Source organism: Triturus cristatus, chromosome 11 (assembly GCF_964204655.1).
Source record: "Triturus cristatus chromosome 11, aTriCri1.1, whole genome shotgun sequence".
NCBI lineage: Eukaryota > Metazoa > Chordata > Amphibia > Caudata > Salamandridae > Triturus > Triturus cristatus.
In genome coordinates this window covers 1,064,102,181-1,064,115,756 of record NC_140594.1, presented here as the reverse complement: position 1 = coordinate 1,064,115,756, position 13,576 = coordinate 1,064,102,181, and the positions used below count along the sequence as shown (strand labels likewise).

The 13,576-nt window shown below is 42.6% G+C and overlaps 1 protein-coding gene across 1 annotated transcript in view; it reads right to left on the bottom strand.

The window, feature by feature from the left end:
• The window catches only part of LOC146785986 (uncharacterized), a 42,816-nt gene extending 32,113 nt beyond the window's left edge, over positions 1–10,703 (bottom strand). The window contains exon 1 of the mRNA XM_085635388.1: positions 10,600–10,703. The gene's annotated coding sequence lies outside the window, so the exon portion shown is untranslated. The remainder of the gene's footprint in view (positions 1–10,599) is intronic.
• Between the last annotated feature and the right edge of the window lie 2,873 nt (positions 10,704–13,576).

The window sequence follows — 13,576 nt, the reverse complement described above, 5'->3', positions numbered from 1 at the left end:
TTCAAAGGAAGATCTGATTGCTGATTCAAGGGAGGAACTGATTGCTGATTCAAAGGAAGATCAGATTGCTGATTCAAAGGAGGAATTGATTGCTGATTCAAAGGAAGATCTGATTGATAATTCAAAGGAGGAACTGATTGCGGATTCAAAGGAAGATCGGATTGCTGATTCAAAGGAAGATCTGATTGCTGATTCAAAGGAGGATCTGATTGCTGATTCAAAGGAGGGATTGATTGCTGATCAAAGGAAGATCTGATTGCTGATTCAAAGGAGGATCTGATTGCCGATCCAAAGGAGGATCTGAAGGCTGATATAAAGGAAGATCTGATTGCAGATTCAAAGGAAGATCTGATTGCTGATTCAAGGGAGGAACTGATTGCTGATTCAAAGGAAGATCTGATTGCTGATTCAAAGGAGGAATTGATTGCTGATTCAAAGGAAGATCTGATTGCTGATTCAAAGGAGGATCTGATTGCTGATCCAAAAGAGGATCTGATTGCTGATCCAAAGCATGTATAAATCCCAGGAGAGCTGTTTGGAAGTGAACATATGCCATCTTGATATCCTGCTGGACGTTTTAGTGCCAATCATCATGGACTTGAGGTAGTTTTCAACAGCGTTCATGAACTTTCTCAAAACATTATTATCAAATGCTCAGTGGTGCCAAAAATTATAGCGTAAGTTCAAATCAAGATACCTCTCGGGAAAGTTGCGCACTGTCAGAATGGAAATCCCGTTTGAATTGTCTGCCTGCTGGGGATAGTGGGTGATGAGTGGCTTGTGTGCCCTCAGCAGCCTCCATTTCTCCTGGTAGAGACAATCTGCTCTATTCACAAACTGCATTTTGCCATGTCAAAGATCTCCATAAGGAAAAGTTCCCAGTACTTTACCATAGGAAGATGATCTCCACATCATAAAGTATTGGGACTATTTAAAATTTGACTCTAATCCATTTAAATATATTAAATGAAATTAAAAGTATTTTAGTGCAGTTTAAATTATATATATTCACGCCTAAAGTTAAAAGGAATCTTATTGTTTAACAATTATTAAAAGTAAGGTATAAAATTAATTAAAAGAAATTTGAGAGTATTGTATTAAAATGTAAAGTTACATTTGTTTTTAAAATAAAAAATGTATATATTTTAAACACTACATTATATTTATTTATATTTTTAACTATTTTAAATAATTACATTTTTTGGGGGTTAAATCTGTTTATTACCATTTTGCATTCTCTGTGGTACATATTGCTTGCATTACAGAATTTGAAAAGCATGTTAGTGTCATTAAACAGTTATTTAATATGTATAACAACCGAAAGGTGTAAAACATGAGTTATTAATTGATTATCCATGAAGAATGCGCCATTTGAGGCCTCAGCAGTTGCTGAACAACGGTGGCGCACACGCCATCTCTGCATGGATCAGTCTTACTGCAGGCATCGTCTGGTTGTTTTCACAATACAGAGGCCGGCATGTGAAAATACAATCTAAATGTCAGCTTTGGTAAACTAATGAACATTAAACTAAACTGCACCCAATCTGTGTGCATGTGAAGTGTTTGACTGACACCCAAAGCGTGATATGATGGTCGAAGTAAATGTGCATGCGAATGCCATGATGTAGACAAGGGCGGTTGTGTAAACCTGTGTGGAAAACAGCCTGTTCACCGAGATATGGGGATCCCAGGCAGGGAGGTCGCTGTGAATCATCTGGTGCTGGAGCGGCTGCTTGGAAGTCTGCAAGTATAGCATCCCAGCTGTTATCTTAGGGGTATTTATGTAACCCTAGTGTGTCTTCCCTGTGCAATGCGATGCTTTTCGCCTGGGCCCAGGTTATCATTGAGCGCTCCCATGCCATGTGTGTGGGGGGAGTGGGGGATTTGCACTTCCATGTGATTAGACTCTTGGCTCATAAATGACCTAGGTCGAGGAACTAGCCTGTGGCTCTGTGTTTTTGTCATTTCGACGCAAACTCAATACACAGACTTCCCAAGTATGCAGTATTGGGTACTCCATACACTGTGCCAAGCGCGTTGTAACCTCATGCAAATAGGAGTGGAAGGATGGGCAAACCCATAGCATATGGATGATGCCAGCGTCAACGAGGCTGCATCTAGAACAGGCAGCGTCGGTGTATTGAAAATACTGATTAACCTTGTGTAGTGTGAGATTAGCTCTATGGAGGGCATAGTCTTGAATGAGGAGGAAGTGAGCATTGTGTGGAATGCGACTGGGGCTCTCCAACACTATGTCCCACTCCTTGTTCGTGTACGGCAGCCTAAGCCTGTTTTCCAGTAGCAGCGCAAGGGGAGGAGCGATGGAGCCTTGTGTGTGCCTAAGGAATCTGCGAACCAGCGATAATTTAATATACCGTTATTTGCGGTGAGATTTTATTTTAAGTCCCTACCTTTATTATTTACTATAAGACAGTGTTGCAGTCCAAGTGGTTGGCCTTGTGTGGTGCTGGACTTACTACTGTTTTTTTTTGTTTGGCAGTAGTAACTCACACATTTGGATCAACCTCCTTTTAAAGGGGTACGAGATGTGTAAGTCTACCCTTTTTGGGTAACTTTACATTCGGGTTTTGTGAATAGTCAAAAGTAGTAAAGTTACTCAAAAATTTAATAGTAAATTACACATGTAAATTGCAAACACGCGTAAGTTACCTTTGTGAATAATGTGCGTGCATACATGTGCAAATGCGCGCACACACACAAACACACACTCTCTCTTTTTCTGTCCTGCGTTCTTCTCTCTTCTTTCTCTGTAGTAACCAGTAAGTTATCCAAGATAGGGATTCTACCATGTATTTTATGTGAATATATATGCACCCATCTGTGTGCTGCTATTTTTATTTTAATTTGAAGTGTTTAGTCATACGTGAAAAATGGTGCAAAAGGATCAGAGCTCCTTCTCTCAATTTGTGGGAAGGGCAATGTGTCAAAAATGTTTAAAATACCCCTCACACACTGAAACCTGATTCAGTGTCATGCTTCATCATTGTGGTCTTCCCGCCCCTTTACGGGACGGGGCGTGCTACGACTTACGTAGACGCAGGAGCACTTTATTCAGTGATTGGTGAGTATGTGTAGTGCGTGGGAGCGTGAAAAGAAAATGTGAGATGGTTAAAAATTCTCTGGCCAGTGGAACGAAAATACTTTATTTTCTTCCCTGGCTGAAAATAGTAAAAGCGGGGAGGTGTAGATTGGGTACTATAATGAGTCACCTCCTACAAGGTCGACATGTTTCAGAAACCATCCCCTTGGCTTTCTTCCTCAGGACCAAAAAAACGATCCCTGTTACACCTCAATGGGTGATAGAATAAATGTACATACGCCTGACAGTCACAAACACTGTCCTTTGTAGAAAAATATACCACTTGTATATCTTAAGAACATTAGAATTTTATCGTTATCGCTCCATGAGCTCACGCGAGCGGTGTAGGGCACCTTCAAATAGACAATGCTCCGACGAGCCACGAGAAGGTACTTCCTTTGGTGATTGCGCTGGGGTGACGCTCCTCCTCTTTACCTGCTGAGCCGCCACTGGTAAAATGCCACATATGGCGCTATAGTGTACGATAGGGCTGTTGATAGGCGTGGCGTCCATCACTAAGCAAGTTCTTTTTGCCTTTCTCCTACGACTGTTAAGTTGTTGTTCTAGATGCATGTTAGCTTATTGTCTCTTCTTTCATTATTTGATGAGCGTGCGAAATGGAAAACTTATCAGGATACATGAAGACTCACTGTTTTGACCGCTTTGTTGAGTACCTTATACTGCTTACTTGTTGTCCCTTGAGAATATCAGCTGTGATAAATGTTTCCCAATGATAATGCTGAAAGTACCTAATGAGGTTAAAAGTCTTACAACCGAAATACTAATCATGAAATGTATAAATAAATAAAATAAATAAAAAATATGTAAAATGCCACAAAAATGAAGTATAACTGATGTATTGATCAAAAGCAAACATAAACATCAATTTTGTATTGGTAAAGACAACTTCATGGAGCAGAAGCAAAGAGTTCCTTTCCGAGAAGTATCCCTGGCAACCCCTTGGTAGTATGGCTCAAGCAGTAAGGCTTTCCTCAGAGACATGGAGGCTCAAAAGCCAAAAGCGAACCATAATACACTTTAGAAATGAAGAACTTAAAATATCCAAGACAAGGTTTTTAAAAGGGTGAATAACTGAAATTACACAAAAGAAGTACATCTGTTTCATTTATTAAAGGTTATAGCAAACATACATTTTAATTGTGCATTTGTAAAGTAACTTCATGCAGCAGAAATGAGGAGTTCATTTGCAAACATGAACATGAGGAAAGTAGTAGTACAGTCAACTTTCTTTTTTTGTTATCTACTGAAAGAAAGGTGTAAGCCCCAGAAGGCTTTTCCATTGTAAATTATTTTAGATAAAATGTGCTTAAAATAAGGAAAGCAATCCTTGTGTTTCTGCTCTCTTGCAGTAGTATTGCCCAACTTTTCAGGGAATGTCATTGATTAAAAAAAGCACCTTTATAAATAACCATAACATTTTTCAGGTCAAAATCTTCACATTTCAGTGCACCGTTTCGAGTTGTAGGTCTAGTTTCCTCTGTCGAAAGGTCCTCTTTCCACAGGACAGCTACAGAACGAATGTACACAGGGTCGAGCATGATAAATATTCAGTTTAAAGTTGCTCATTAAAATAAATCCAGCTCACCCTTGTTCACTAGAATACCCCCCAGGGTATCTGCTCCCTCCAGCAATGGGAGGGACATTGACTGTGGCAAGTCGACGACATGATTTTATTGTAAGTAGCCCATTGGCCATCTTCGTCTAGGAAGGCGATAGCTTCCTATTCTACAGAACCCTCTGTATCATCCATCCACAGGGGGGAAGCGTCACAGGAGCAACAGGCTTCACTTTGAGGCCCTCAGCATCTCTTGCCTTGGGTGTCAACAAGTTACTAACACAACTAAAATTGGAGAAAAGATATAACCCCAGAAGTTACAAAACATTGATTGAGACCTCTCACTATACAGTCATCACTCAGGTATGTGAGCAAGACCTAAGTAGGGTCGAAATGTGTTGGCTTCCTTTGCTGATAAAGCGTTTATGAGGAACCGATTGGAGTGGCTCATACTTTATTCCCCTCTGTGCAATGAGGAGGGGAACCATGGATGTTTAGCGCTTGGAGACACCCATTTACAAGCCCCGGTTGCACCTGGTGCATCTACGTGTGCTGATGGGGCTGAATGCAAGCCAGATGATACCGGCCATATCACACGCCTTTGTAAGCAAAGATGAGTTGAACCTACCATCATGTAGCATGTTGTTTCGTGTGTGCCTAATCATATAACAAGGGCAAATGAGAACAATATTGGGTTGGCATTTTTCCTTACTGCAACATACTTACATGCATCAGCTTGTGTGCCGACACACTCAGGAAAGAGTTCCAAAGTAGATCTGAAAATATCCTTTGGTTTATAAAAATTCTTCTAGAAAATATTTTTTATGAATTTGCATATTTGAACAGGGATAGTCTTTGGGAAGGGACAAAGCCAGAATAGTGCCAGAGGACATGAAGGAAAAGTCAACTAAGATGATGGTGTACAATGGAAAAATACACATTGGGAACATGAGGGTGGGAACAAGTCTATTTGCATAATTAATGGGGAACATGGAAAAACATACTACACGACAGTCCCCCATCTCCGATGATGTGTCACAGATGCTGCTCTGTGTTGGCCATCCACCAGCTTAGATTTTATGAACACAAGCAATTCCGCCTGTGACGTTTCTTCTGCAGACATTTGAATTTCCAGGGCTAGACTCAACCCCCTCTGAGTGCTTAGACATACTGGGTAGGTCTGGTAATTTCATTGCCAGAAGTACTGGGGGCACAGCAAGAACGAGCGGGGAGGCGTGGACCATTAGGCAAAGCGGTATGACTGCAGTCCAGCAGGTCAGGAGCTGGTCATTTTGCTCCTCACGCATTGCCCTTTACTCAGCAGTCATTTCTTCGGCATCTGGAGAGAGAACCAGCTGAACATTAATCATATGCCCTGTGTCCTCCTGGAAAGAAGCCATGGTAACATAATCTGGATTTTAGGGTAGCAATATGTGAGGGTTCTCTAGTGTCTAGGTCAAGGATTTTCTGCGTGGGCACTTGCAGGAAGAGGAAGGGTAGCAAGGACTGCAGCTCGATGCCCTGTTTCTGTGGGGACCTCTTGACTGATGGAGAGGGTATGACACAATAAAGTATATAAACAAGTGATGTGTGGAATGCTTGAATTAATCTCAGACACTGGTAATCACTCGGTGCATCCCAGTCCATCGTTTTTTTGCACACCATGCTACCTCAATTTGGAGCCAGCCATATGCAAACCTGTCTTGACCCTGCTCCGATAGATCAGTCCAGCCGCAACTGCCACCCGGGCAGGACCTCCCTGAACCAGAGCACAAGCAATCCATGGGGTTTGCCATAGTTAGGGTTCATCATCCAGGAATAGCTTGGTTCCAATGACACAGTGTGCATAAGACCCACATCAGGGCACACCTATCCCACTTAGGGCGACACACTATAGCATAAAAAAAGTGATGGGTGGAATGCTTGAATTAATCTCAGCCACTGATAACCACTCGGGCCACATCTCAGCGCATCGTTATTTTGCACACCATCTCACCTCAGATTGGACCTAGCCATATGTAAATCAGTCTTGACCCTGCTCCAATGGGAACAGTCCAGTCCAAACTGCCAGGGCGGGTCCTCCCTAAACCAGAACACAAGCAACCCATGACTAGTTTCACCTTTGTTAGGGCTCATCAGCCAGGTATAGGTTGGTTCCAGTGACACATTATGCGCTAGTCCTGGTCTGGTAATACCTGTCTCTCTTAGGGTGACACACTAAAGAATACGAAAAAAGTGATGGATGGAAGGCTTGAATTATTCTCAGCCACTGGTAATAACTAGGGTCACATCCCGGTCCATATTTATTTTGCACACCATGCCACCTCAGTTTAGACTAAGCCATATGCAAATCAGTCTTGATCCTGTTCCATTGGGAACAATGCAGTCTGATCTGCCAGGCCAGGTTGTCACTGAACTGGAACGCAAGCAACTGAGGACCAGTTTCACCCTGGTTATGCTCATCTGCCAGGTATAGCTTGGTTTCAATGACACAGTGTGCATGAGACCAACATCTGGGCGTGCGCGTACCACTTAGGGTGACATACTAAAGTATACAAAAACGTGATGGATCTAACGCTTGATTGAATCTCAGCCACTGGAAATAACTTGGGCCGCATCCCAGTCCATCTTTATTTTGCTCACCATCCCACATCCGTTTGGACCCATCCAGATGCAAATCCGTCTTGACCCTGCTCCAACAGGAACAGTCCAGCCCGATCTGCCAAGCCAAGTCCTCCCTGAAGCAGAACACAAACAATCCAGGACCGTTTCACCCGATTTGAGCTCATCAGCCAGGTATAGCGTGGTTCCAGTGACACCGTGTGCATGGTACGCACATCGGGGCACACCTGTCCCACTTAGGGCGATTCACTTAAGTCTGCACAAAAGTGATGATTGGAAAACTTAAATTCATGTCAGCCACCGGTAATCACTCGGGCCACATCCCAGTCTATTGTTATTTTGCCCATCATGCCATGCGACCTGGCCTGACAGTTTGGTCTGGCCTGTTCCCATTGGAGCAGGGTCAAGACTGGTTTATATACGACTGGGTCCAAAATGAGGTGGTAAAATGAAAATGTTTACACATCGCATTACAAATAAAAGAGATAATAATATTTAATTAATATTACTCACAATGTTGTAAGTAGACTTAGAAGTACATGTAAGTGTAGGTGAGGTTTTTTGTATGTAATCCGACTTATATTTAAAGATACTTACAAAACAAGAAGGGGGTTATAATGTGACAAGAAAATGATTTGGTTTGTGAATTGTGTGCATATCAACGAGATACATGGTAATAACAGTGTAGAAGATTATTTAACTACATGTACATATTGTTTCGGAGCATATGTTAATTAATGTTCCGAAGTTCACAACAGAAACATGTTTTACCATTACCCAAGCTGAAGGTTACCTATTTCATCGACCTAAGACGGATAAAGGGTTGAGCTGACTCGGCTCCTATTTAAAACCTGTGGGCTACAGGTTGCCCACGAGATCACAGCAACAAACACTTAAGTGGTTTAGTTATGTTGGTCGCTGTTTGTATCCATTTGAGGGATGGATTTATTCATCGGGGGGAGTCCTCTGTGGGTTTGTTGAGGAGAGAGTACTCTGGTGACTCCTTATGTTAGTAAAGAAGGGTTGGGCTATTTCTTAATGGTGTATGTGAAATTTAGAAACGTCACACCAACTCCCCCAAAAAAGCAAAAAAAGTACACACAAAATACTTTCATTATTGACACATATTAAAGAGTGTCAGCAGCGAGGCATTACACTGAATGGGCATGGAATCAATACTGCCATCCTATCCAGTGAAGATGGAACCCAGCTTCTGCCTGCTAAATTCTACTTTAGCACATTTGGCCTGTCTCTCTGTCAATGACATGAGGCACATGGATGACTTCTGACTGAAGCTGGCTGCTCACACTGGTTGAGTAAGCCAAGCTTGCACTGCTACTGTCTGCACTGTGCCTGTTATGTGTGTGAGAGAGGTTTACACTTTTGCTGCCAAGACTGTACTTGTTTGTTTGTAGAGATGGGAGGAAAGAAAGGAGAAAACAATGAAAATAGAAAGACAACTGCAGGAGAACAGGGGACATCGTCTGTTTTGTTATATATGTAGTCTGAAGGTTTATTGCAGCAATCGTACTGAGGTAGTCTGGTGGGTTCATAGACTGGCTGCAAAGACTCATACATCATATTCTGGTCATAGCTTCTAATGCCAGTTGCAAACTCAGTGGGCAATGCACCTGCTGCAGAGTCCTGCAGGCTTTACATTCTGATCCCAGTCAGAAAGCTCTGTGGGTTAATTCTTCAATATATATATTAATATTTTTGTATTTACTCCAGAGGTTTGGGTGTTACATATCGGTGAAGGGTTGTAATCATAATAACATAAATTAAGGGATTAATGCACCTATAGCAGGGATATTTCTCGAACTTCTATGCCCCGACTCGAATCCTATATAGATAGCACACTCCTAGCAACGCAAATGTACAAGCTTCTCACTTTTTGTGGAAATTTGGATGTCAACAATGTGCACTTCGTAAATCAAACACAAATAGGTTAAACTATCAGTTTAGTTTTTAGTTGGATCAAGTATTCTGTGTGCACTTACCCGCAGGTGAAGGTTACATGAACGTTTTGCTCTTTTAACCATGCCTCTAAACCACCCCCACCCACCAGTCCCACTCCTAGTGTCTTATAATCTATTAATGCACTTCCACTGCTCTCGTTTCTTTACTAATATCTACTCTGTTTTCTAATACGAAGAAGATCCATTAATGTAGGAGTTCAGCAAGTGCTGGATTTGTGCCGGTGTTTGGCGGAGCTTGCCACCTGCACTTGTTTTTTAAACCCTGGAACATTTTGGACATTCTACAACATGGTGGCGCTATCCATCTATTTTTAAATAGAGAACCCAAGCAGCATATTTAATATTTCAATGTATATTAAAAATAATATCAATACCAGCGTGCCTAGGTCGCTTTTGCAGCCCCGGGTGAACCAGAATATTCTGATTGGTCACATATGTGGGAGTAGCCTGCTGAGGTACATATTGTCACGTTCCACTGCGACTCCGTTGGTCTTGACCGAAGCACAAAGGGTTCCACCCCCAGACGTCCCCGACTCTGGATTTAAACCAACACAGAGTGCTAGGGCTATCAGGTGAGGGAAAGGAATTAGGAAGGGAACAGCGGGGAAGAGGATACCTGTAACAAAAGATTACACAAAGCATAACAGACCAAACATCATGGCTATTCTCTTTAGGTCTCACTAACTACACCTCAATACGTGTGTCTCTAAATGCACTCCACCTCACACAGCATCGAATTCTTGTAACGATGCTTTTAACGTCAAGAAGGACCTCCAAAGCACCGAAACCTCAAGCAGCCATTGAACATTCATACATTTCCTCCCTGTCCCTGTTCCCAAATTATAACCAAACTCTGCTGTGTCTTACAGCACTTTTCGGGGTTTTATAATCCATGAGTTGTCTTGCTCGTAATGATTAGCCTTACTAGCATTAGTTCCATGCTAGCCCTAAAACCGACTATGAGTCAGTAAGAAACCTCGTAGGTAGACCCAGGCCTCCAGAAATAAAGCAGCCAATGTAAACCAAGTCTCGCTAGGGACAGTTCCCCTTCTTTTAGTACCAGGCGAACTGAAAGTGTTATCAATCCTGAACAGGCAGCGAGTGTTTTGCCTCTTACTGAGGCAGGCGGGTGGCGCTCCTCCGTTTCGGAACGGACGAAAACTCTGAATTCCGGGAAGACGCAGCGGCGCTACCGCAGTATCCGGCAGTAATCTCCCTCCTGTCAGGAATTATGAACGCAGGGTCCGGGACGCCAAACGACACCCAGTCGACTCCCTTGCGGACCTTTGATAGTGTTCCGGCGTTGGAGTCGAGATGCTTACCTCAGCGCTTCACTCGGAAACTCGATGATGCGGGAATCTCCAACTCCTGGCGGATTAGCGAACGGTCTCCGGCAATGCATAGTCCTCCGTCGCTTTCAGATTCCAAATGGCAGAATAACGCGCGCCTTCTGGCTCGCGTCTCCGATATTTGAGCCTTAGGCCCCGCCTTCCTGTAGCCGGGTGTTGTGGGTGTCGTAGTCCCGGCCCCAGCTGTAGATCGGGTAGGCACCCAAGCTCAGCGCCTGACACATATTGGGCCCACACAAATCTTTTTTTAATTAGGTACGGAGATCAGGATGCTGCCGATTTCACATAATGGCTTGTATGCCTTCAGGCATGTGCTCACATAATGCAATTTACAAGTGGAAAATTTCAAGCACTCTGCACACAATTCACAAAAATTTCCACTAATATTCTCATGTCGCTGTTACTGTCGTAGAGTCTCAAAACTACTTGCATGTATGTTGATTACTTTATTGATTGACTGATTGAATGATTACGTCATTAAAGGTGTCATTCCATGAATGATGCCAAAAGGGATCCCAAACGCCCAAGATGACATCATCAGACAAAGCAACATTCTGGAATGGCCATTGATTGAGCAACAATAAATGATTATTTTTTCTAGACGGGGGGCCCCCTCAAAATGCATTTTACTTAATTTCTTTGTCTTTTGTTTCTCGTTGGGCTTGTTTTTTTTTGTGCTTTCTGTGCGTTTCCAGATTTGGAAGTGAGGGATAAATCGAGCTCTGGTGAACATCCTGAGGAAAGTCAGCCTGGCCTGTCTGCACACAAACCAGTACCTTGTGGGACTCGTAGGCAGATGGAGACTTCCATCAAGGGCGCCCCCAGCTGTTTAACTGTAGCCCCTTCAGGCAGAATCGAGTTATCTGGTGCCAAAAGCCTATTAAATCCCCCAAACCTGCTGCATGTTTTGTAACACAAACTCTTTAACGAGACACTAATGTGTGTCTCGCGGAAGTAGGCCTGCTCTGCTGAGGTGACACAGCCGCAGATACCTTTATAAATAAAGGCAAAAATCATGGAAGGCTCTGTGCACCCGCAGATGAGACACAACCCACGACAAACCTGCTCTCGCGATATCAAGCGTACAAATAGTTAAAACTATTAATCCAGTCAGGATTTATGGGCCTACTGAATAGGTAATAATGACATTTGTCTCAGGTAAACTTTGTTCTTCAGCTACTATTTGACAGGTAAGAGGACTCCAACAGGCAAGTTTATATGTTGATTTTTTTCCCTGTAGAATATTGTGGTTGTACAGATAACCACCCTAAAAAAAGCCTGAACATCAACACATGCTAGAAAGAATCTGAACAATATTACATTATTGCTGAATTCCGTGTTTGAGTGCAGGAAAGGGTTCAGAGATTCCTAAAATTCGTGGTCAAAAGCTAATAACTGTGTTCAGGAAAGGTGTTTTATCTACACGTTGAGTGAAATTTCGCACGGATAGGACTAGGACACACACGCCGAAAGGCTGCTCGAACAGAGCTTAGACATTTAAACGGTGAATGAATGGAAAAGAATTTTGAGAAGGAGGATAAATCAAATTGCCCTGATGAAGTCCCTATAAGCGATGAAACGTGTTGGCTGGGTCTGTTTTAAGTGTGATGGAATTGGATATTTAAAAAAAAAAGAACTTTATGGAAAAAGACACCAACGTCTGGAAATTAATTGAAACACAAGATATGGAAAGCAATTGAAAATAAAAGAGTGATTACAGATACATGCAATTCGAATCGGAAAGTTCAATGTGAACAAGGAAATTAGGTTGCCGTTGAAAAGAAATCATCCAAAACGGGTTTGGGGTGAGGGGTCCTAAATTTCAATCCCTGAAGGCTCAAGACATATGCAAACTGGTTTGAAAATAATTTTAATGTGGTTCAGACAGAACAGAACTGTGCTCAAGCATTATAAACCTTTTAGTTTTATTCCATATGATTTCAAATTATGAATCCACAAATAATCACAACTTTTTGAGCACGCCACTGACCTCAACGAAGTAAAATGGCGCGGGGGTTCAGATGTGAAAGCTCAATGTGCTAATAGTATTTCTATGCTCGCACACTCCCGCGGGGAACCTCACGCTGTCCTCCTCGGCCCCTACATAGGAGGACAGCGTGAGGTTCCCCGCGGGAGTGTGCGAGCATAGAAATACTATTAGCAAATTGATCCCCCCTCCCGAACCCATGAAGTAAAACATATACCGTTTTCTAAGTCCAGTGGCCTAGGAAATCCCATGAGGCCACATTGGTAGAACCGTAAGTTTTACCACTAACACAGTTCCACAGGTTAGGGTGCGCCTTAGCGTGCACAAACCGTGGAAACTCTATCGGTCCTGATGAATGCTTAGCGAATCCGCAATGATAAGCTGAAACATGTCGACCATTCCTCTTCACTTATTTTAAATCGGACAACTCTGGTTATCCTAACCAGCCAGTCTACATCCGTTTTACTAGTTTCTAACGGTTGTTGGTTTGCCTGGAATAAACTGTTTTTTTTGGTTAAAACCAGCCACCTTTTAATACTTGCACCACTTTTCACAATCACTTCCCCCCAAAAAACCTGCTCCGCTGTAACTCAGGCGTTGTAGCACTCGGCCTCTCTGGTGGGAACCCTATGATGAAGCATGTCCCCAACCAGGTTGGTGAGTGAGGGTTCTTTTATAAAATAAATTTTGTTTTTCCCGTGCCGTTTTTTGTCTAGGTATTCCTAGTAATTTCACAGTCACTCTTTCGTTGTTTCTATTATACTATTCAGGGGGAACAAGAGTGACCCTCTCCGTCTCTCTCTTGTTGTTTCTAGACATTATGAAATAGCCACAGCAAACAAACCGATGCTGAGAGCTTTACAACCAGCCTTTGGTTACTGTGCTTGATATGTTTTAAGTATATGATCTCATAGAATGTCTTTCCCACTGGATATATGCTATAGGTTTGAATGGGAGCTAGTG